The following is a 23,817-nucleotide window of genomic DNA, read 5'->3' as shown; positions in this document are numbered from 1 at the left end:
TTGTGTCAATTTGCGTCGTAGTGTAGTTCTCAGTTTGAGGGGGAACATTTAGTATTTTCTTCCTCATGTGCATCGTGGCCTTAGTTTTTCTCCTTCTCTATGAAGATGATATCTGTGATGTTATATTTCCTTTGCTATAGTGAGTTCTCCTTCAACAAAGCCTCTGTCTTATTATGGCTAAAAGGGGGAGAACTGGTTATGTTATGTCATCTCTGAAGAGCAACTTTTAAGGTAGAGAAACTTTGTGTGATCTGTGGGATCCGTAAAAGAGAGAGAGAACATTGGAGTTGGACCTGCCAGAAAGATGTCCTAGTATGATGTTTCAACATCATAAAAGAAGACCGAAGACTGACACTTGTAAAGTTTGAAATATCATAAACAGTGACTACTGAAGACTTCTAAATTGCTGCTACTAAATTGTAATGTGTAAACCCTTGTATTTTTTTATACTTCTGTAATACAACGGTTATGTAAATTATTTTTAGCCAAAATAAGCAAAAGGGGGAGATTGTTAGTGCTTTCGAGGATTGGCTTTATGTGTGGTAAAACTAATTTAGCAGCAATAGGATAAATAGAATTATAACTTGTAAGAGAAAGCAGGTTGAAGTTCTATTTAATGGAAAATATATTGTGTTGAAATGTTTCAACATCTGGAACAACATGTCGAAGAAGATGTCGTGACATCCTATTTGAGCTGACAATTTGGATTCTGTTATAACAGAAACAAAATATTCCTAAATCACTGGATCCTATGTGGAGCTATATCTAAGGAGTTCAAGGAGACCATTTAGGAAACTAAATGTTGAAATATTTTATAGGAGAATCTTTTGCAAAAGTGTAACAACTTATTGTTGTTACTTGGAGCATATTTTATGGAGATATTTGTGGAGTATATCTTGGAGCTTATATTGTGGAGAAATTTTAGCAACAGTTTGTTATGTCAGTTTGTTACGATTTAAAGGTCAAAAGAATCAAGACAAAATATTAAAGATCGTATAGTTTCTAATTATGGAGACAATTTAGGAAACTTATGATTAAAGACCTTTCTTTTAGCAGAAGAATTCTACTGACTTGTAACAGCAAATAAAACTGTGATTGAAGGCCCAAATCCAGTTGGGTAATAGGTTATAAATAAGCAGTTGTAACCTTGTTTTAGCAAGCTATGTGAGTATTGACAAGATGTAGTTTTTGGGGTTAGCCATGTAAGTGAACCACCCGATTTATGGGATGGTCACTGATTTGTGCCTCGTAGCCTGTAGGCAAGCGGTTTGTTTTACTCACTCAGAAGTTGTGAAGCAATGAGTGAAGTTTTTTTCTTGGAGAAAGTTTATAAGCAACTTCAAGTTAACTTTGTATATGTGCTCAGAATGTTGGTGAAGGGTTTTTGATGCAGTGGCTGAGGTGTTGACTGCTAGACATCATTGCTATGATTGGGAGTGGAATGGAGATATTCTATATCTAGGGAGGACCTAGGTAGAAGGGTCATTGGGTAGTGATTAAGTAAGAAGTTGTAAACGGGGGAGTTTAGCTTTGAATTGATACTGCTAATAGTTGATTTCATCCCTGGCTCAGTAGCCCTCAGAGTAGGTTGATTGAACCAAACTGGGGGAACAATTTTGTTGTGTTTTTATTATTTTTCTGAACTGTTTTATTTTGCCTACCTTGTCTGTTTTACAATGTCGGATCAGATGTCACGACATCGTATATGACATTTGAAGTCTAGCATATACCAGAATTTCAATTGGTATCAGAGCAAGCATCTTGTCTATTTCTGGATGAGATCCATGAGGGATATGTTATGGTTGTGGTAAAGGTAGAAGATTATTTGAACAAGGAGTGTTCATATTGTATGGTCCCTTGAAGTGGATGATGGACCTATATATGGAGGATTAAACCAACCTGACCCAGAGCTGTGATGCTGGAATAAAGGAGTGTCAAATCCAAAGACTTCACGTGGGAGTGGAGAATTTGAATTGAACTAATTCAACCGGTATCCGTGGACAGAGAAGAAACGCACCAATAAAATACTAATAAAATGATATTAGATTTCCTAATTTATACTTAAATAAATTTCTAAAGATAAATAAAATACAAACATAAAATATATTAATAATATTAACATTTAAAATGTCAAATATTATTATAATTAAGCCAAAATAAATTTATAAATAAATACTCTACATTTAGATTTACAATATCACATTAATTTTAATTCATCACACAAGAAAATCAATTAATTTTGGAGATGCATAACAAATCATATAAAAATTACAATTCCTTTATGGATTTGAGAACCGACAAATACATGATCTTCTCAATAGGCAAGTTCAGATAGCACCTCCAAAATTCTCCTCTTTAGTTGAATTTTCACACAACTGTAAAAGTCACAAACAAATAGATCAAATAAGACATTGAACTGCACTAAATATATAGGGGAAAAACATAAAAAATTCCCAACATTGAATATTAAAGACAAATAAATTTGAAAAATATACAAAAAAAAAAAAAAAGAAATACTATTGAAGAACGACAGAAAAGTGAAGACATTTATTTTTTTTTAAAAGTGAGAAATTTTTTCACCTGTGAAAAAAAAGGAAGTAAAACTTAGATTTGTATGTTTGGTAGTTCTTGGATGTAAAAAATTAATCTTTTCTGCACACACAAAGAATGATCAGGAAAAGAAGATATATGAAAATGGAAATAAAGTTAGAAATAAAAATTTCAGATCTTCTCTTGTTCATATATCTTTTCTCTCGGTTTACTTTTTTTTCTAGACATTCAATAAAATGAAATCACCAGTTAAATCTTGACCTTGAACACGACAAAATCGAGCGTAGACAGCATAACCTCGTAACAAAATAAAACGTGGAAAACAACAATAGACAAAACTTGTAAGTATGAAGAAGATGGCTGTTAATTCCAGATATGGTGGTTTTGATATCAGATCCAATGGTTTCGATTTAAGATCTGATGTTCCGATGGTTTCAGTTTCAGATCCGACGGAAACCGTTCCAGATCACAGTAACACAACATGAAAAAAAAAAACATTAAAGTCAACAAATAAATATTAATGAAATGGAAAAAGAGCCGAACGGTTTTCTTCTTACATGTTTTTGATGGAACAAAAATCTTAAAGGTTGAGAACAGAGGCTTAAAATTTACATGGTCTCATAAAAATGAAGACAAAGGGTGAGGAGAGAGAACAATGGTAGAAAGAATCAATAATTTAAAACCCGGACTGGTAATTAACCCGATCATAGTACGAGATTAATGGGCTGTTGGTCGAACCAGTGGATCACTGGTCGAACCGCATGACTATTAATTCGGTCCTTATTAAAACATATGATATAATATAATATTTAAAAATCACATGTTTATCAAATTACAATTCCTTTAACATCAAATTACATATAATATAAACTTTTAAATATAATATTAACTTTTGTAATATATATAAACTTTTGAAATATAATCATTATAATGATTTTGCTAACTTTAACATAGTTGCATTTTGCATATTATATGATTATCTTCCAATTTTAAAGCAAAATCGGGTCATTGGTTTGTCCGATTTTCACCGGTTCAGTACTGGTTTGATGATGTCATATCAGGTAAACTGCATATCTGGTACAATAACGTAACCGAACCACTTTAGCTACTGGTCTGCGGTTGAACCAGTCGGACCATCCGGTCCGGTCTGGGTTTTAAAACTATGGAAATAATAGAGGAAACAAATGAAAAAGAAAAAGAGAAAATGAAGTGTGATTTTATAACTTGGTTATATTAATTAATAATGGCTATATTATTTTAATAATAAAAGTCAATATTTTAGTGTTTAAAGGCCAAAAAACCATCATTTTGGTGATGTGGCAGAAGCAGAGAAAAAGGCAAATTCGAGATTTTCAAGTACATTTGTTTTCTTATATTATAGATAACGAAAGGAAAAGTTAAGAAGGTGGGGGCGAAGAGGGTTTGAGTTGTAGGGGTGCTTGGAATTAATAGTAGCGACACCCCAAAAGACAGGTACTATAATGGTTGGATTGTCTCCAACATTAGCCAAACCCTAATGGACCTAAAAGTGGATCAATCCACTGTGTCAATAGAGTAGAGAACTTCAATACCCATAACATTAAAAAAAAAAGCCATTTATAGCATGTTTGGATTGACTTTTGGAAGACCCATAATTAATTCTAGAGGTGTAGAATTAATTCTGGATGATTTTTGAGATATTTGTTTATCAAAAGTAGAATTGATTATGCCTCTAGAATTGATTCTACTTGAAGCTATAATTTGTAGCTTCTACCTCCAGAATTGATTATGGGTGATTTTTACACTGAAATTTATTGTTCAGCTCACTTTTACATAAATGTATCCAATCATAAATTAATTATGCTAAACCCAATTATGCTAAACTCAATTTTGTTAAAAATCAATTCTACCAAACTCAATTATGCTAGAATCAATTATGTTTATCGACAACCTAAACACACCATTAACATGATATTTGTATTTGGATCTTTGTACTTAATGTACCAGCCTAAAATACTAGCAAGGACAATGTAATTAAGCTCATTTGAGACAACCACCAAAATCAATAATTTGTATTCTATTTAAAAAAGATATTTTCTTTACCCACCTCCCAACTTTCTTGGTCACCTCTGATGAATTTCCCAAAAAACCACGTGTTCCGAAATGCATTTTCGAAATGCAAGAAAATGGTGTTTTCGGAGATGCATCTCCGAAAACGCCTTTTTTTCTTCAAAATTTGTCTTATTTCGGAAATGCATTTCCGAAAATAGTATTTCGGAAGTGCATTTCCGAAATACTGCGCGTTTTGCAAATTTAGCAAAACAACCCCCTCCCCCCAATTCATTTACCCTAAATCAACTTCAAACTCAACCCCAAAGAGATTTTTTGCAAACCACTTCCAAGGATACATCAAAGGCTCCATCTACTTGCTCTACTACATTCAAAAGCTTCTCAATCACTTCAATTTGTAAGTTTTATAATCCTTAGGTCCATAATTCAAATGCATGTTAGGTGTAACACCCATAATTTCAGTTTATTAATTTAATTTGGATTTAAATTAAATAATTGGAATTTTGGAATTTTAAATTGGATTTAATTGGAAAATGATGGAATATGAGATATTGGGCTTATGGTGTGGTGATAGTAAAAGGGGGGTGCTAACTAGTTAGGCCTTTTACTAAGTTGTGGTTAATCTATTTTATTTTATTTTTCATAAAATAAGAAAAGGGAACCATTTGGGGAGAAAAGGAAGAACACGTGAAAAGAGCAAGAGGAGAGAAAGAGGCAAGAACGTGAAACCGGAAGGAGAGCATTCAAGAGATTCATCGAGGTAAGGGGGGACTCTTCTTTTTAGTATCTCTTATGTGGTCTTAGGTGATAGGTAGATTGATGTATGGTTTGGTTCAATTAGATATTGGGATTGCTAGGTTAGGGTATTCTAATTGGATTGAATTGATGATAATTGTGTGAAATAGTTGGTTAATAATGAGTTTGGATGATGTTTTATAGTGTATAATTGAATATATGATGATTGTATGCCTGTATGTGATGTCTGGAATCGTTTTTGGGTGAAAGGGGAGTGAAATCGCAGGGTCTGTCGCAGACTTGGGGTTTGCTGAAATCGCAGGTCCACTGAGCGGAGGGGGTCCACCGAGCGGAGGTCACAACATGGGTTGCTTCTGTTTGACGTCGCTTGAGGTCCGCTGAGCGGGGGTCTGAAGGGTTTCGCTTCTGCCTTGCTCCGCTGAGCGAACCTTGCTGTGTGTGAATTTTTCCAAACTTCAAAATAATGTATCTTTTGATCCGTGTATCATTTCTTAGTGCCGTTTTGGGCGTTGTGCAAGTAATTAAATGTTTTATATGATGAACGATGAATATTGGTATTATCCGACCTTATTTCTTTAAAACTCGATTTAATTACTTGATGAGAATTGAACATTGTGTGCATATGAAATAGGTGTGACAATGTGTTTGATGTGATGATGAATTGGTATGATTTGTTATTATGATTGTGATGGATGCATGACTATTTGAATGATGTTGAAAACATGTACATACTTATTCGGTGATGTGGTGTTGAGATGAGTTGCTCATCGTGATTTAGTGTGTTTTAAGTATGTTATATGTGTTTCATTCATTCATATGCAATGATGTTGGATCCCGGTGAGGTTTGGATCGTTGGTGGACATATTTCTCATTGTGTGGAAATTGTGTCGGTGGGCCGTATCTCGATGAGGCGTAGATCGGTTAGGTGGATTGATTCCATGGTTTATTGGTACCACATGCATAGTGTCAGTTGTGTCATATGCATTTTGTCATAATATGATTGTATGGATTTCTGTAGTATGTGATGTGATCTATTATTGTGTGAATTAATAATGGATGTGAATCTGAATATGTATAATTGGGTGAACGATATATTATGATGCTTGTTGCTTATCAATTGCATAATATTTACTAATTGAGAATGAGACTCACCCTTACATGTTGTCATATTCAGATTGAGGAGTAGCGACATTAGTGCTTGGTGAGGATGACTCATAGAGTTTATCCGTTTATGTTGGGTCGTGTCGGTCATGCTCTGATCTGTAACACTGGGGAACGATAGTTATAGAAGTTTTTATGAAATTATCCATTTTATTTGATGTTGAGATATGATTCCTTTTGGTTGTATTTGAGGATGTTTAGTATTCCGCTGTGATAAACATGACTATGTTTTGGTGAACCGTTTCCTAATGAAGCATGACTTTGACCTTAGTTGATTTATTTATTTTAAATAATTGTGGCACCCTTGTGCATATGTTTTTACTCTGATTAATTTTTAAAACTGCCGCGGGGTTTAGAAGGGTGTTACAATAGTGGTATCAGAGCATAGTCGGTCGTTTGAGTCAGAGTCTTAGTGTCAGTTAATCCCTCGTATACGAATAGTGTAAGGTTGACATTATCGATACATCTTGTTCTAATGAATATTGTTTTATATTTAGCAGAACAATGGCTGGGAGAGGAGGAAGAAACGACGATGCAATTGCTGAGGCTCTGGGCATGATTGCTGGTGTACTGGGAGGGAATGTCAATGGAGCTGGTATTGGTGCTGACAGGCAGCTGAACAGCTTTCAGCGGGACAATCCTCCGTTGTTCAAGGGCACACATGATCCTGAAGGTGCTCAGAAATGGCTTAAGGAGATCGAGAGGATTTTCAGAGTCATCGATTGTGCTGAGAACCTAAAAGTGAGGTACGGTACTCATATGTTGTCCGAAGAAGCTGATGACTGGTGGATGGCTACCAGGGCTGAATTGGATGCTGATGGTGTAGCTGTTTCCTGGGCTGTGTTCAAGAGAGAGTTTCTGAGGAGGTACTTTCCGGAAGACGTTCGAGGCAGGAAAGAGATTGAATTTTTGGAGCTGACTCAGGGTAATATGACGGTACCAGAGTATGCTTCGAAATTTGTCGAGTTGGCGAAGTACTACGTTCACTACAACAATGACGAGGCGAGTGAATTCTCAAAGTGCATCAAGTTTGAGAATGGTCTTCGTGATGAGATCAAGCAAGGGATCAGGTACCAGAGAATTCGGCGATTTGTCGATTTGGTGGACTGTAGTAGGATCTTCGAAGAGGATAACCTTAAGCTGAAGTTATCTCACTCTCGCGAGTTGGTTGACAAGAAAGGTAAGAAACTTATGGATAGAGGTAAGCCATATGGTAGAGGAAATCCTAGAGCTGGAGATTGGAAGAGGCCTAGTGGGGGAGATTCTGGTGCTCCCGTTAGGTGCTACAACTGTGGTGAGACTGGGCATAGAAGGAATGAGTGCAAGAGTGGAGAGAAGAAATGCTTCAAGTGTGGTAAGGCGGGTCATATTGCTTCAGACTGTAGGATGAAGATTGTAACTTGCTATAATTGCGGCGAAGAGGGTCACATCAGTCCACATTGCACTAAGCCGAAGAAGGATCAGGTTGGTGGAAAAGTTTTTGCCTTGTCTGGGTCAGAGACTACTCCAGAAGATCGTCTAATTAAAGGTACGTGTTTCATCCATGACACACCTTTAGTTGCTATTATAGATACTGGAGCGACTCACTCGTTCATTTCATTGGATTGTGCTAAACGATTGGGATTAGAAATATCTGTTATTCATGGAAGTATGGTTATTGACACTCCTGCGTCGGGTTCAGTAACTACTTCTTCTGCTTGTTTGAACTGTCCTGTTGACATATTTGGTAGAAAGTTTGGAATGGACTTAGTGTGCCTTCCTCTTGAAGGACTTGACGTCATATTGGGAATGAAATGGTTGCAATTTAATCGGGTTCATATCAATTGTTTTACGAAGACGATTATCTTTCCTGAAGAGGTTAGTGTTGGAGATTTGACTATGTCAGTCAAACAGATGAATTTGGCCGTCAATGATGGAGCGGTGGTATTTATGTTATGCTCTTCAATGGAAGTAAAAAGGGGCGATAACACTGGTGAGCTACGGGTTGTGAATGAGTATCCGGAGGTGTTTCCCGAAGATGTTAGTGAGTTGCCACCTGAAAGAGAAGTGGAGTTTGCTATAGAATTGATTCCTGGTACTAGTCCTGTGTCGATGGCACCGTATCGCATATCGGCATCGGAATTGGCTGAACTGAAGAAACAGTTAGAGGAATTGTTGGAAAAGAAGTTTATTCGTCCTAGTGTGTCACCGTGGGGTGCGCCGGTACTGTTGGTTAAGAAGAAAGAAGGTTCAATGAGACTGTGTGTTGATTATAGACAACTGAACAAAGTGACAATCAAGAATCGATATCCTTTGCCGAGGATTGATGATTTGATGGACCAGTTGGTTGGAGCTTGTGTATTTAGCAAGGTTGATTTGAGGTCTGGATATCATCAAATTCGTGTGAAGGCGGAAGATGTCCAGAAGACGGCATTCCGAACGAGGTATGGACATTATGAATATGCTGTTATGCCATTTGGTGTTACTAATGCACCTGGTGTTTTCATGGAGTATATGAACAGGATATTTCACCCGTATCTTGACAAATTCGTGGTAGTGTTCATTGGCGACATTCTAATTTACTCGAAGAGTGATGAAGAACATGCAGAGCATCTAAGAGTGGCGTTAGAGTTATTGAAAGAGAAGAAGTTGTATGCGAAATTGTCTAAATGTGAATTCTGGTTGAAGGAAGTAAGTTTTCTTGGCCATGTAATTTCAAAGAACGGTATCGCACTGGATCCTATGAAGGTAGAAGCAGTATCTCAGTGGGAGACGCCGAAGAATGCTTCAGAGATTCGTAGTTTTCTTGGTCTGGCGGGTTACTATAGAAAGTTCATTGAAGGATTTTCAAAGTTGGCATTACCAATGACTAAGTTAACAAGAAAAGGACAAGTATTTGTATGGGATTCAGAATGTGAAAAAGGTTTCCAAGAATTGAAGAAAAGATTGACAAGTGCTCCGATCTTAATTTTGCCTAATCCAGCGAAGTCTTTTAATGTGTACTGTGATGCTTCACTGATGGGTTTAGGTGGTGTTTTGATGCAAGATAAGCAGGTAGTGGCCTATGCTTCAAGACAGTTGAAAATTCATGAAAAGAATTATCCAACTCATGATTTGGAATTGGCGGCTGTTGTGTTTGTACTGAAGCTGTGGAGACATTATCTCTATGGTTCTCGATTTGAGGTATTCAGCGATCATAAGAGTCTGAAGTATCTCTTCGATCAGAAAGAACTCAATATGAGGCAGAGAAGATGGTTGGAATTTCTGAAAGATTATGATTTCGGGTTGAATTACCATCCTGGTAAAGCAAATGTTGTTGCTGATGCATTGAGCAGGAAGTCATTGCATATGTCTATGTTAATGGTGCGAGAATTAGATTTAATTAAACAATTCCGAGATTTGAGTTTAGTATGCTTCTAATAGCGTTAAGTTGGGAATGTTAAAGTTAACTAATAGTATCCTTGGAGAAATTAGAAACGGACAGAAATCTGACGTTGGATTGGTAGATAAGCTGACATTGATTAACCAAGGTCGAGGAGGTGAATTCCGAATTAACGAGAATGGTGTCATAAGGTTTGGAGACCGGGTGTGTGTAGCCGATGTTGCTGAGATCAGAAAGAGTATTCTGGAAGAAGGACACCGGAGTGGATTGAGCATTCATCCTGGTGCTACTAAGATGTATCATGATTTGAAGAAATTATTTTGGTGGCCTGGAATGAAGAAGGAAATTGCTGAGTTTGTTTATGCTTGCTTAATTTGTCAGAAGTCGAAAATTGAGCATCAGAAATCGTCTGGATTGATGGAACCGTTATTTGTTCCGGATTGGAAGTGGGGTGGAATTTCTATGGACTTTGTATCTGGTTTACCTAGAACGAGCAAGAGTTGTGATTCTATTTGGGTTATTGTAAACCGGTTGACGAAATCTGCTCACTTTATTCCAATAAGAATGGATTATCCGATGGAGAAGTTGGCTCAGTTGTATGTTGAGAAGATAGTGAGTTTGCATGGTGTTCCGGCTAGTATTGTGTCGGATAGAGATCCGAGATTTACTTCTAAGTTCTGGACAAGATTGCAGGAAGCCTTAGGTACTAAGTTGAGGTTGAGTTCTGCTTATCATCCGCAGACAGATGGTCAGACGGAGAGGACGATTCAATCATTAGAGGATTTGCTACGAGCTTGTGTATTAGAGAAAGGTGGTGCTTGGGATAGTTATTTACCTTTGGTTGAGTTTACCTACAACAATAGTTATCATTCGAGTATTGGTATGGCTCCGTTTGAAGCATTGTATGGTAGGGGATGTAGAACGCCTTTGTGTTGGTACGAATCTGGAGAAAATACGGTGGTTGGACCGGAGATTGTGCAACAAACTACGGAAAAGATCAAGATGATTCAGGAAAAGATGAGAGCTTCTCAGAGTCGTCAGAAGAGTTACCATGACAAGAGAAGGAAGGATATTGAATTTAAGGAAGGAGATCATGTATTCATGCGAGTTACTCCGATGACTGGTATTGGGAGAGCCTTGAAGTCGAAGAAGTTAACTCCGCGTTTCATTGGTCCATTTCAGATTACTAAGAAGATTGGGAAGGTTGCTTATCAGATTGCTTTACCTCCTGCACTCGCTAATTTGCATGATGTGTTCCATGTATCCCAGTTGAGGAAATACATTGCGGATCCGTCTCATGAGATTCAGGTAGATGATATACAGGTGCGAGATAATATGATTGTAGAGACGTTACCTATGAGGATTGAAGATCGTAAAGTGAAGCAGTTGCGAGGTAAGGATATAGCAACGGTGAAGGTGGTTTGGGGAGGACCAGCCGGTGGAAATGTTACATGGGAGTTAGAGAGCCAGATGAAGGACTCATACCCGGAACTTTTCGTCTAAGGTATGTTTTCGAGGACGAAAACTCTTTTAGTGGGGGAGAGTTGTAACACCCATAATTTCAGTTTATTAATTTAATTTGGATTTAAATTAAATAATTGGAATTTTGGAATTTTAAATTGGATTTAATTGAAAAATGATGGAATATGAGATATTGGGCTTATGGTGTGGTGATAGTAAAAGGGGGGTGCTAACTAGTTAGGCCTTTTACTAAGTTGTGGTTAATCTATTTTATTTTATTTTTCATAAAATAAGAAAAGGGAACCATTTGGGGAGAAAAGGAAGAACACGTGAAAAGAGCAAGAGGAGAGAAAGAGGCAAGAACGTGAAACCGGAAGGAGAGCATTCAAGAGATTCATCGAGGTAAGGGGGGACTCTTCCTTTTAGTATCTCTTACGTGGTCTTAGGTGATAGGTAGATTGATGTATGGTTTGGTTCAATTAGATATTGGGATTGCTAGGTTAGGGTATTCTAATTGGAATGAATTGATGATAATTGTGTGAAATAGTTGGTTAATAGTGAGTTTGGATGATGTTTTATAGTGTATAATTGAATATATGATGATTGTATGCCTGTATGTGATATATGATGATTGTATTCCAATGGTTTCGATTTCAGATCTGATGTTCCGATGGTTTCAGTTTCAGATCCGACGGAAACCGTTCGAGATCACAGTAACACAACATGAAAAAAAAAACATTAAAGTCAAAAAATAAATATTAATGAAATGGAAAAAGAGCCGAAAGGTTTTCTTCTTACATGTTTTTGATGGAACAAAAATCTTAAAGGTTGAGAACAGAGGCTTAAAATTTACATGGTCTCATAAAAATGAAGACAAAGGGTGAGGAGAGAGAACAATGGTAGAAAGAATCAATAATTTAAAACCCGGACTGGTAATTAACCCGATCATAGTACGAGATTAATGGGCTGCTGGTCGAACCAGTGGATCACTGGTCGAACCGCATGACTATTAATTCGGTCCTTATTAAAACATATGATATAATATAATATTTAAAAATCATATGTTTATCAAATTACAATTCCTTTAACATCAAATTACATATAATATAAACTTTTAAATATAATATAAACTTTTGTAATATATATAAACTTTTGAAATATAATCATTATAATGATTTTGCTAACTTTAACATAGTTGCATTTTGCATATTATATGATTATCTTCCAATTTTAAAGCAAAACCGGGTCATTGGTTTGTCCGATTTTCACCGGTTCAGTACTGGTTTGATGATGTCATATCGGGTAAACTGCATATCTGGTACAATAACATAACCGAACCACGTTAGCTACTGGTCTGCGGTTGAACCAGTCGGACCGTCCGGTCCGGTCTGGGTTTTAAAACTATGGAAATAATAGAGGAAACAAATGAAAAAGAAAAAGAGAAAATGAAGTGTGATTTTATAACTTGGTTATATTAATTAATAATGGCTATATTATTTTAATAATAAAAGTCAATATTTTAGACTTTAAAGACCAAAAAACCATCATTTTGGTGATGTGGCAGAAGCAGAGAAAAAGGCAAATTCGAGATTTTCAAGTACATTTGTTTTCTTATATTATAGATAACGAAAGGAAAAGTTAAGAAGGTGGGGGCGAAGAGGGTTTGAGTTGTAGGGGTGCTTGGAATTAATAGTAGCGACACCCCAAAAGACAGGTACTATAATGGTTGGATTGTCTCCAACATTAGCCAAACCCTGATGGACCTAAAGGTGGATCAATCCACTGTGTCAATAGAGTAGAGAACTTCAATACCCATAACATTAAAAAAAGCCATTTATAGCATGTTTGGATTGACTTTTGAAAGACCCATAATCAATTCTAGAGGTGTAGAATTGATTCTGGATGATTTTTGAGATGTTTGTTTATCAAAAGTAAAATTGATTATGCCTCTAGAATTGATTCTACTTGAAGCTATAATTTGTAGCTTCTACCTCCAGAATTGATTATGGGTGATTTTTACACTGAAATTTATTGTTCAACTCACTTTTACATAAATGTATCCAATCATAAATTAATTATGCTAAACCCAATTATGCTAAACTCAATTCTGTTAAAAATCAATTCTACCAAACTCAATTATGCTAGAATCAATTATGTTTATCGACAACCCAAACACACCATTAACATGATATTTGTATTTGGATCTTTATACTTAATGTACCAGCCTAAAATACTAGCAAGGACAATGTAATTAAGCTCATTTGAGACAACCACCAAAATCAATAATTTGTATTCTATTTAAAAAAGATATTTTCTTTACCCACCTCCCAACTTTCTTGGTCACCTCTGATGAATTTCCCAAAAAACCACGTGTTCCGAAATGCATTTTCGAAATGCAAGAAAATGGTGTTTTCGGAGATGCATCTCCGAAAACGCCTTTTTTTCTTCAAAATTTGTCTTATTTCGGAAATGCATTTCCGAAAATAGTATTTCGGAAGTGCATTTCCGAAATACTGCGCGTTTTGCAAATTTAGCAAAACAACCCCCTCCCCCCAATTCATTTACCCTAAATCAACTTCAAACTCAACCCCAAAGAGATTTTTTGCAAACCACTTCCAAGGATACATCAAAGGCTCCATCTACTTGCTCTACTACATTCAAAAGCTTCTCAATCACTTCAATTTGTAAGTTTTATAATCCTTAGGTCCATAATTCAAATGCATGTTAGGTGTAACACCCATAATTTCAGTTTATTAATTTAATTTGGATTTAAATTAAATAATTGGAATTTTGGAATTTTAAATTGGATTTAATTGGAAAATAATGGAATATGAGATATTGGGCTTATGGTGTGGTGATAGTAAAAGGGGGGTGCTAACTAGTTAGGCCTTTTACTAAGTTGTGGTTAATCTATTTTATTTTATTTTTCATAAAATAAGAAAAGGGAACCATTTGGGGAGAAAGGGAAGAACACGTGAAAAGAGCAAGAGGAGAGAAAGAGGCAAGAACGTGAAACCGGAAGGAGAGCATTCAAGAGATTCATCGAGGTAAGGGGGGACTCTTCCTTTTAGTATCTCTTATGTGGTCTTAGGTGATAGGTAGATTGATGTATGGTTTGGTTCAATTAGATATTGGGATTGCTAGGTTAGGGTATTCTAATTGGATTGAATTGATGATAATTGTGTGAAATAGTTGGTTAATAATGAGTTTGGATGATGTTTTATAGTGTATAATTGAATATATGATGATTGTATGCCTGTATGTGATATATATGATGATTGTATTCCAATGGTTTCGATTTCAGATCTGATGTTCCGATGGTTTCAGTTTCAGATCCGACGGAAACCGTTCGAGATCACAGTAACACAACATGAAAAAAAAAAAACATTAAAGTCAAAAAATAAATATTAATGAAATGGAAAAAGAGCCGAAAGGTTTTCTTCTTACATGTTTTTGATGGAACAAAAATCTTAAAGGTTGAGAACAGAGGCTTAAAATTTACATGGTCTCATAAAAATGAAGACAAAGGGTGAGGAGAGAGAACAATGGTAGAAAGAATCAATAATTTAAAACCCGGACGGGTAATTAACCCGATCATAGTACGAGGTTAATGGGCTGCTGGTCGAACCAGTGGATCACTGGTCGAACCGCATGACTATTAATTCGGTCCTTATTAAAACATATGATATAATATAATATTTAAAAATCATATGTTTATCAAATTACAATTCCTTTAACATCAAATTACATATAATATAAACTTTTAAATATAATATAAACTTTTGTAATATATATAAACTTTTGAAATATAATCATTATAATGATTTTGCTAACTTTAACATAGTTGCATTTTGCATATTATATGATTATCTTCCAATTTTAAAGCAAAACCGGGTCATTGGTTTGTCCGATTTTCACCGGTTCAGTACTGGTTTGATGATGTCATATCGGATAAACTGCATATCTGGTACAATAACATAACCGAACCACTTTAGCTACTGGTCTGCGGTTGAACCAGTCGGACCGTCCGGTCCGGTATGGGTTTTAAAACTATGGAAATAATAGAGGAAACAAATGAAAAAGAAAAAGAGAAAATGAAGTGTGATTTTATAACTTGGTTATATTAATTAATAATGGCTATATTATTTTAATAATAAAAGTCAATATTTTAGTGTTTAAAGACCAAAAAACCATCATTTTGGTGATGTGGCAGAAGCAGAGAAAAAGGCAAATTCGAGATTTTCAAGTACATTTGTTTTCTTATATTATAGATAACGAAAGGAAAAGTTAAGAAGGTGGGGGCGAAGAGGGTTTGAGTTGTAGGGGTGCTTGGAATTAATAGTAGCGACACCCCAAAAGACAGGTACTATAATGGTTGGATTGTCTCCAACATTAGCCAAACCCTGATGGACCTAAAGGTGGATCAATCCACTGTGTCAATAGAGTAGAGAACTTCAATACCCATAACATTAAAAAAAGCCATTTATAGCATGTTTGGATTGACTTTTGAAAGACCCATAATCAATTCTAGAGGTGTAGAATTTATTCTGGATGATTTTTGAGATGTTTGTTTATCAAAAGCAAAATTGGTTATGCCTCTAGAATTGATTCTACTTGAAGCTATAATTTGTAGCTTCTACCTCCAGAATTGATTATGGGTGATTTTTACACTGAAATTTATTGTTCAACTCACTTTTACATAAATGTATCCAATCATAAATTAATTATGCTAAACCCAATTATGCTAAACTCAATTCTATTAAAAATCAATTCTACCAAACTCAATTATGCTAGAATCAATTATGTTTATCGACAACCCAAACACACCATTAACATGATATTTGTATTTGGATCTTTATACTTAATGTACCAGCCTAAAATACTAGCAAGGACAATGTAATTAAGCTCATTTGAGACAACCACCAAAATCAATAATTTGTATTCTATTTAAAAAAGATATTTTCTTTACCCACCTCCCAACTTTCTTGGTCACCTCTGATGAATTTCCCAAAAAACCACGTGTTCCGAAATGCATTTTCAAAATGCAAGAAAATGGTGTTTTCGGAGATGCATCTCCGAAAACGCCTTTTTTTTCTTCAAAATTTGTCTTATTTCGGAAATGCATTTCCGAAAATAGTATTTCGGAAGTGCATTTCCGAAATACTGCGCGATTTGCAAATTTAGCAAAACAACCCCCTCCCCCCAATTCATTTACCCTAAATCAACTTCAAACTCAACCCCAAAGAGATTTTTTGCAAACCACTTCCAAGGATACATCAAAGGCTCCATCTACTTGCTCTACTACATTCAAAAGCTTCTCAATCACTTCAATTTGTAAGTTTTATAATCCTTAGGTCCATAATTCAAATGCATGTTAGGTGTAACACCCATAATTTCAGTTTATTAATTTAATTTGGATTTAAATTAAATAATTGGAATTTTGGAATTTTAAATTGGATTTAATTGGAAAATAATGGAATATGAGATATTGGGCTTATGGTGTGGTGATAGTAAAAGGGGGGTGCTAACTAGTTAGGCCTTTTACTAAGTTGTGGTTAATCTATTTTATTTTATTTTTCATAAAATAAGAAAAGGGAACCATTTGGGGAGAAAGGGAAGAACACGTGAAAAGAGCAAGAGGAGAGAAAGAGGCAAGAACGTGAAACCGGAAGGAGAGCATTCAAGAGATTCATCGAGGTAAGGGGGGACTCTTCCTTTTAGTATCTCTTATGTGGTCTTAGGTGATAGGTAGATTGATGTATGGTTTGGTTCAATTAGATATTGGGATTGCTAGGTTAGGGTATTCTAATTGGATTGAATTGATGATAATTGTGTGAAATAGTTGGTTAATAATGAGTTTGGATGATGTTTTATAGTGTATAATTGAATATATGATGATTGTATGCCTGTATGTGATATATGATGATTGTATTCCAATGGTTTCGATTTCAGATCTGATGTTCCGATGGTTTCAGTTTCAGATCCGACGGAAACCGTTCGAGATCACAGTAACACAACATGAAAAAAAAAACATTAAAGTCAAAAAATAAATATTAATGAAATGGAAAAAGAGCCGAAAGGTTTTCTTCTTACATGTTTTTGATGGAACAAAAATCTTAAAGGTTGAGAACAGAGGCTTAAAATTTACATGGTCTCATAAAAATGAAGACAAAGGGTGAGGAGAGAGAACAATGGTAGAAAGAATCAATAATTTAAAACCCGGACTGGTAATTAACCCGATCATAGTACGAGATTAATGGGCTGCTGGTCGAACCAGTGGATCACTGGTCGAACCGCATGACTATTAATTCGGTCCTTATTAAAACATATGATATAATATAATATTTAAAAATCATATGTTTATCAAATTACAATTCCTTTAACATCAAATTACATATAATATAAACTTTTAAATATAATATAAACTTTTGTAATATATATAAACTTTTGAAATATAATCATTATAATGATTTTGCTAACTTTAACATAGTTGCATTTTGCATATTATATGATTATCTTCCAATTTTAAAGCAAAACCGGGTCATTGGTTTGTCCGATTTTCACCGGTTCAGTACTGGTTTGATGATGTCATATCGGGTAAACTGCATATCTGGTACAATAACATAACCGAACCACTTTAGCTACTGGTCTGCGGTTGAACCAGTCGGACCGTCCGGTCCGGTCTGGGTTTTAAAACTATGGAAATAATAGAGGAAACAAATGAAAAAGAAAAAGAGAAAATGAAGTGTGATTTTATAACTTGGTTATATTAATTAATAATGGCTATATTATTTTAATAATAAAAGTCAATATTTTAGTGTTTAAAGACCAAAAAACCATTATTTTGGTGATGTGGCAGAAGCAGAGAAAAAGGCAAATTCGAGATTTTCAAGTACATTTGTATTCTTATATTATAGATAACGAAAGGAAAAGTTAAGAAGGTGGGGGCGAAGAGGGTTTGAGTTGTAGGGGTGCTTGGAATTAATAGTAGCGACACCCCAAAAGACAGGTACTATAATGGTTGGATTGTCTCCAACATTAGCCAAACCCTGATGGACCTAAAGGTGGATCAATCCATTGTGTCAATAGAGTAGAGAACTTCAATACCCATAACATTAAAAAAAGCCATTTATAGCATGTTTGGATTGACTTTTGAAAGACCCATAATCAATTCTAGAGGTGTAGAATTGATTCTGGATGATTTTTGAGATGTTTGTTTATCAAAAGTAAAATTGATTATGCCTCTAGAATTGATTCTACTTGAAGCTATAATTTGTAGCTTCTACCTCCAGAATTGATTATGGGTGATTTTTACACTGAAATTTATTGTTCAACTCACTTTTACATAAATGTATCCAATCATAAATTAATTATGCTAAACCCAATTATGCTAAACTCAATTCTGTTAAAAATCAATTCTACCAAACTCAATTATGCTAGAATCAATTATGTTTATCGACAACCCAAACACACCATTAACATGATATTTGTATTTGGATCTTTATACTTAATGTACCAGCCTAAAATACTAGCAAGGACAATGTAATTAAGCTCATTTGAGACAACCACCAAAATCAATAATTTGTATTCTATTTAAAAAAGATATTTTCTTTACCCACCTCCCAACTTTCTTGGTCACCTCTGATGAATTTCCCAAAAAACCACGTGTTCCGAAATGCATTTTCGAAATGCAAGAAAATGGTGTTTTCGGAGATGCATCTCCGAAAACGCCTTTTTTTTCTTCAAAATTTGTCTTATTTCGGAAATGCATTTCCGAAAATAGTATTTCGGAAGTGCATTTCCGAAATACTGCGCGTTTTGCAAATTTAGCAAAACAACCCCCTCCCCCTAATTCATTTACCCTAAATCAACTTCAAACTCAACCCCAAAGAGATTTTTTGCAAACCACTTCCAAGGATACATCAAAGGCTCCATCTACTTGCTCTACTACATTCAAAAGCTTCTCAATCACTTCAATTTGTAAGTTTTATAATCCTTAGGTCCATAATTCAAATGCATGTTAGGTGTAACACCCATAATTTCAGTTTATTAATTTAATTTGGATTTAAATTAAATAATTGGAATTTTGGAATTTTAAATTGGATTTAATTGGAAAATAATGGAATATGAGATATTGGGCTTATGGTGTGGTGATAGTAAAAGGGGGGTGCTAACTAGTTAGGTCTTTTACTAAGTTGTGGTTAATCTATTTTATTTTATTTTTCATAAAATAAGAAAAGGGAACCATTTGGGGAGAAAAGGAAGAACACGTGAAAAGAGCAAGAGGAGAGAAAGAGGCAAGAACGTGAAACCGGAAGGAGAGCATTCAAGAGATTCATCGAGGTAAGGGGGGACTCTTCCTTTTAGTATCTCTTATGTGGTCTTAGGTGATAGGTAGATTGATGTATGGTTTGGTTCAATTAGATATTGGGATTGCTAGGTTAGGGTATTCTAATTGGATTGAATTGATGATAATTGTGTGAAATAGTTGGTTAATAATGAGTTTGGATGATGTTTTATAGTGTATAATTGAATATATGATGATTGTATGCCTGTATGTGATGTCTGGAATCGTTTTTGGGTGAAAGGGGAGTGAAATCGCAGGGTCTGTCGCAGACTTGGGGTTTGCTGAAATCGCAGGTCCGCTGAGCGGAGGGGGGTCCGCCGAGCGGAGGTCACAACATGGGTTGCTTCTGTTTGACGTCGCTTGAGGTCCGCTGAGCGGGGGTCTGAAGGGTTTCGCTTCTGCCTTGCTCCGCTGAGCGAACCTTGCTGTGTGTGAATTTTTCCAAACTTCAAAATAATGTATCTTGTGATCCGTGTATCATTTCTTAGTGCCGTTTTGGGCGTTGTGCAAGTAATTAAATGTTTTATATGATGAACGATGAATATTGGTATTATCCGACCTTATTTCTTTAAAACTCGATTTAATTACTTGATGAGAATTGAACATTGTGTGCATATGAAATAGGTGTGACAATGTGTTTGATGTGATGATGAATTGATATGATTTGTTATTATGATTGTGATGGATGCATGACTATTTGAATGATGTTGAAAACATGTACATACTTATTCGGTGATGTGGTCTTGAGATGAGTTGCTCATCGTGATTTAGTGTGTTTTAAGTATGTTATATGTGTTTCATTCATTCATATGCATTGATGTTGGATCCCTGTGAGGTTTGGATCGTTGGTGGACATATTTCCCATTGTGTGGAAATTGTGTCGGTGGGTCGTATCTCGATGAGGCGTAGATTGGTTAGGTGGATTGATTCCACGGTTTATTGGTACCACATGCATAGTGTCAGTTGTGTCATATGCATTTTGTCATAATATGATTGTATGGATTTCTGTAGTATGTGATGTGATATATTATTGTGTGAATTAATAATGGATGTGAATCTGAATATGTATAATTGGGTGAACGATATATTATGATGCTTGTTGCTTATGAATTGCATAATATTTACTAATTGAGAATGAGACTCACCCTTACATGTTGTCATTTTCAGATTGAGGAGTAGCGGCATTAGTGCTTGGTGAGAATGACTCATAGAGTTTATCCGTTTATGTTGGGTCGTGTCGGTCATGCTCTGATCTGTAACACTGGGGAACGATAGTTATAGAAGTTTTTATGAAATTATCCATTTTATTTGATGTTGAGATATGATTCCTTTTGGTTGTATTTGAGGATGTTTAGTATTCCGCTGTGATAAACATGACTATGTTTTGGTGAACCGTTTCCTAATGAAGCATGACTTTGACCTTAGTTGATTTATTTATTTTAAATAATTGTGGCACCCTTGTGCATATGTTTTTACTCTGATTAATTTTTAAAACTGCCGCGGGGTTTAGAAGGGTGTTACATTAGGGTTGTTAGAAATTGCAAAAATGATATAGGGGTAGGTTGTTAGTAGTATTTAGGTTGTTTAGAAGCATTATAAGTTGTTTTAATGTTGGATTTTGGGGTCAGCCATGGAAGTTGCAGAAGTGAGCTTCGCAGGGGTGTTTCGGAAGTTCATTTCCGAAAACACCTCCATTCCCAATTTCGGAAATGAACTTCTGAAGTGGCCAGATTTTTTTTTTGTTTTTTCAATTGGTTCGCATTCTTATTGAATTCAATTGTTTTCAGGAACATGGCAGGCAACCCAGCACGCATCAGACAGGGTAGAGAGACCTGGACTGCATCGGCTATACGCGAGCGGGCGGCGCAACTGCCGTCGATGCAGGGACGGGGACAAGGCCGGGAACGGGGGCGAGTTCCCGTTCAGATGGACGAGGGGTACCTCTGCATCTGGATCTAGGAGTCGACTGGCTCGGGTATCTTCTTCCCGCCAGCGAGAGGAGGAGGAGGAGGTGGAGGAGGAGGCAGTGACATACCACGAGGTTGAGGAGGTACCGGATGTTGATCCTCCACACGGAGAGGAGGAGGAGCAGGAGGAGGGCTACCCGGGAGGGCCCAGTGACACTACCTTGCTGATTACCTACCACGAGCATGTCGCTCGGCGTATCTGTGAGGGAGAGGTATTTTTTATAATTTTTTCGACTATATTATTTAACCGTTTATAATTTAACTGTTTATAATTTAGCTGTTTATTCAATATTTTTATAACGGTCTAATTAACATACTTTTTTATTTGTTTTTGTTGTAACAGGAGAAAGAGACTTTGAAAATGGTGAACCACTCCCGGAAAGTTTTCAGTCTGTTTAAACCGAATGTTGAGTGGTTTAACGACGCGGTGAGAGCTCCACGACATGCAGGGTGCCTTTGTGGAGAGGTGGCACAGGGAGACGTCTTCTTTCCACTTATCGGTTGGGGAGATGACGATCACCTTGCATGATGTGCAGTGTCTTCTCCACTTGCCGATCAGGGGGACGCTGTTGGACCACTCCCGAATCCAGATGATCGAAGCCAGTGAGTGGATGGCGCTCTTTTTGGGTATGGAGCCCGAAGTTGATGACTTTGAGTGCATGATAACAAATGGGCCTCATATCCGGTTCACCACACTAAGCGCGTATTTCGAGCACCACCTGGTGGCGGCGGCCGAATCCGAGGAGGCGGATAACAGCCTATTTGTGGAGTATCATCGTGCCTGCGCTCTTCGGTGCTGGTACATGTTTGTGGTAGGTGCCACCCTCTTTGTGGACAAGAGTGCAAGGTACGTCGACGTGACCTACCTCCGCTATTTCATGGACTTGACTACCATTCACCAGTGAAACTGGGGGTCAGCTGTTCTGGCATACCTATACCAGAAGCTGAATGACGCCTCCAACTAGAGGACCAGGCAGTTGACCGGATCCTGCACACTACTTACGGTACGTTTCGTTTTAATTGTTTCACATTTATTTATGGTTTGTATTTATTTTTAGCTGATTATCATGTTTGTGTTTCATAGCTGGATCATCTTCTACTTCCCCCGCATCCACGACTTCCACGTTGATCCAGAGTACCAGGACACCATGCCCAGGGCCGTCTGATACGTTTTCCAGAGGGGGAACAATGCAGCGGGACCATACCGTGGGTACCTCGACCGCACGATGCACGATGACGTCTGTTGGAGGCCATTCAGCGACTACACTGATGTTGTCCCCTTTGACGGCATATCGTTATATTCTGGCTGGTTGGCATGCGGGACCAACACCATGGTGTGGTATCTCTCTGAGCGGTGCATACGGCATTTTGGATATGTGCAGATGATACCCAAGTCACCTATTGAGGCTGCTCCCGACACACTGACCCGAGTGCAGCTCACTGGCATGTTTGAGGATTGGGAGCATCATGTGGTCCCGAAGGAGTATCGTCGCATTCGGGTCACCCAGGACTGGCACAGTGTGGAGGGCTATGTCACATGGTTCTATTGTGTTACATCCTCTGATGAGACCCGACGCTCCTAGGCCAGCACACGAGGAGATCCTGGAGAACCAGCAGGTCGAGGATGACCACGCCATTGATCTCCTACCGATCTGCCAGCGGATATAGATGCTTGGGCGGAACGCGTTGGATCGAGGTATCGTTGATCATGGCGGTCCAGAGGCAGTCGCCGTGATGGAGAGGATCGTCACTGATGCGGGCCGTGCGGCGGCATACAAGCGGCAGATGAGGTCACATGGAGAGAGGGTTAGGCATACCAAGTAGGGGTCCGGATTTATTTTTTTTGTATTCGGATTATATATTTCGCACATTATGACTCGGTCTGTATATATTATTTGAATTTTATTTATTATATTCGTATTTTACGTTGATATGTCATTTGTTTTGTTCGGTTTTTCCGTTTTGTATACATTATACGTTTTGTATATCATTCGTACGAGACTATTAGAAAAACCATACAAAAAATAAATACTTCTGCATAATTCGGAAATGCACTTCCGAATTACATTGAAATATGAAAAAAAGGTGTTTTCGGAAGTGCATATCTGAAAACACCCTCCATTTGGTGTTTTCGGAAGTGCACTTCTGAAGTCTGAGAAAATTTA

Source organism: Vicia villosa, linkage group LG4, assembly GCF_029867415.1.
Source record: "Vicia villosa cultivar HV-30 ecotype Madison, WI linkage group LG4, Vvil1.0, whole genome shotgun sequence".
NCBI lineage: Eukaryota > Viridiplantae > Streptophyta > Magnoliopsida > Fabales > Fabaceae > Vicia > Vicia villosa.
The sequence above is the reverse complement of the archived record's forward strand: the minus strand, read 5'-3'. Positions refer to the sequence as shown.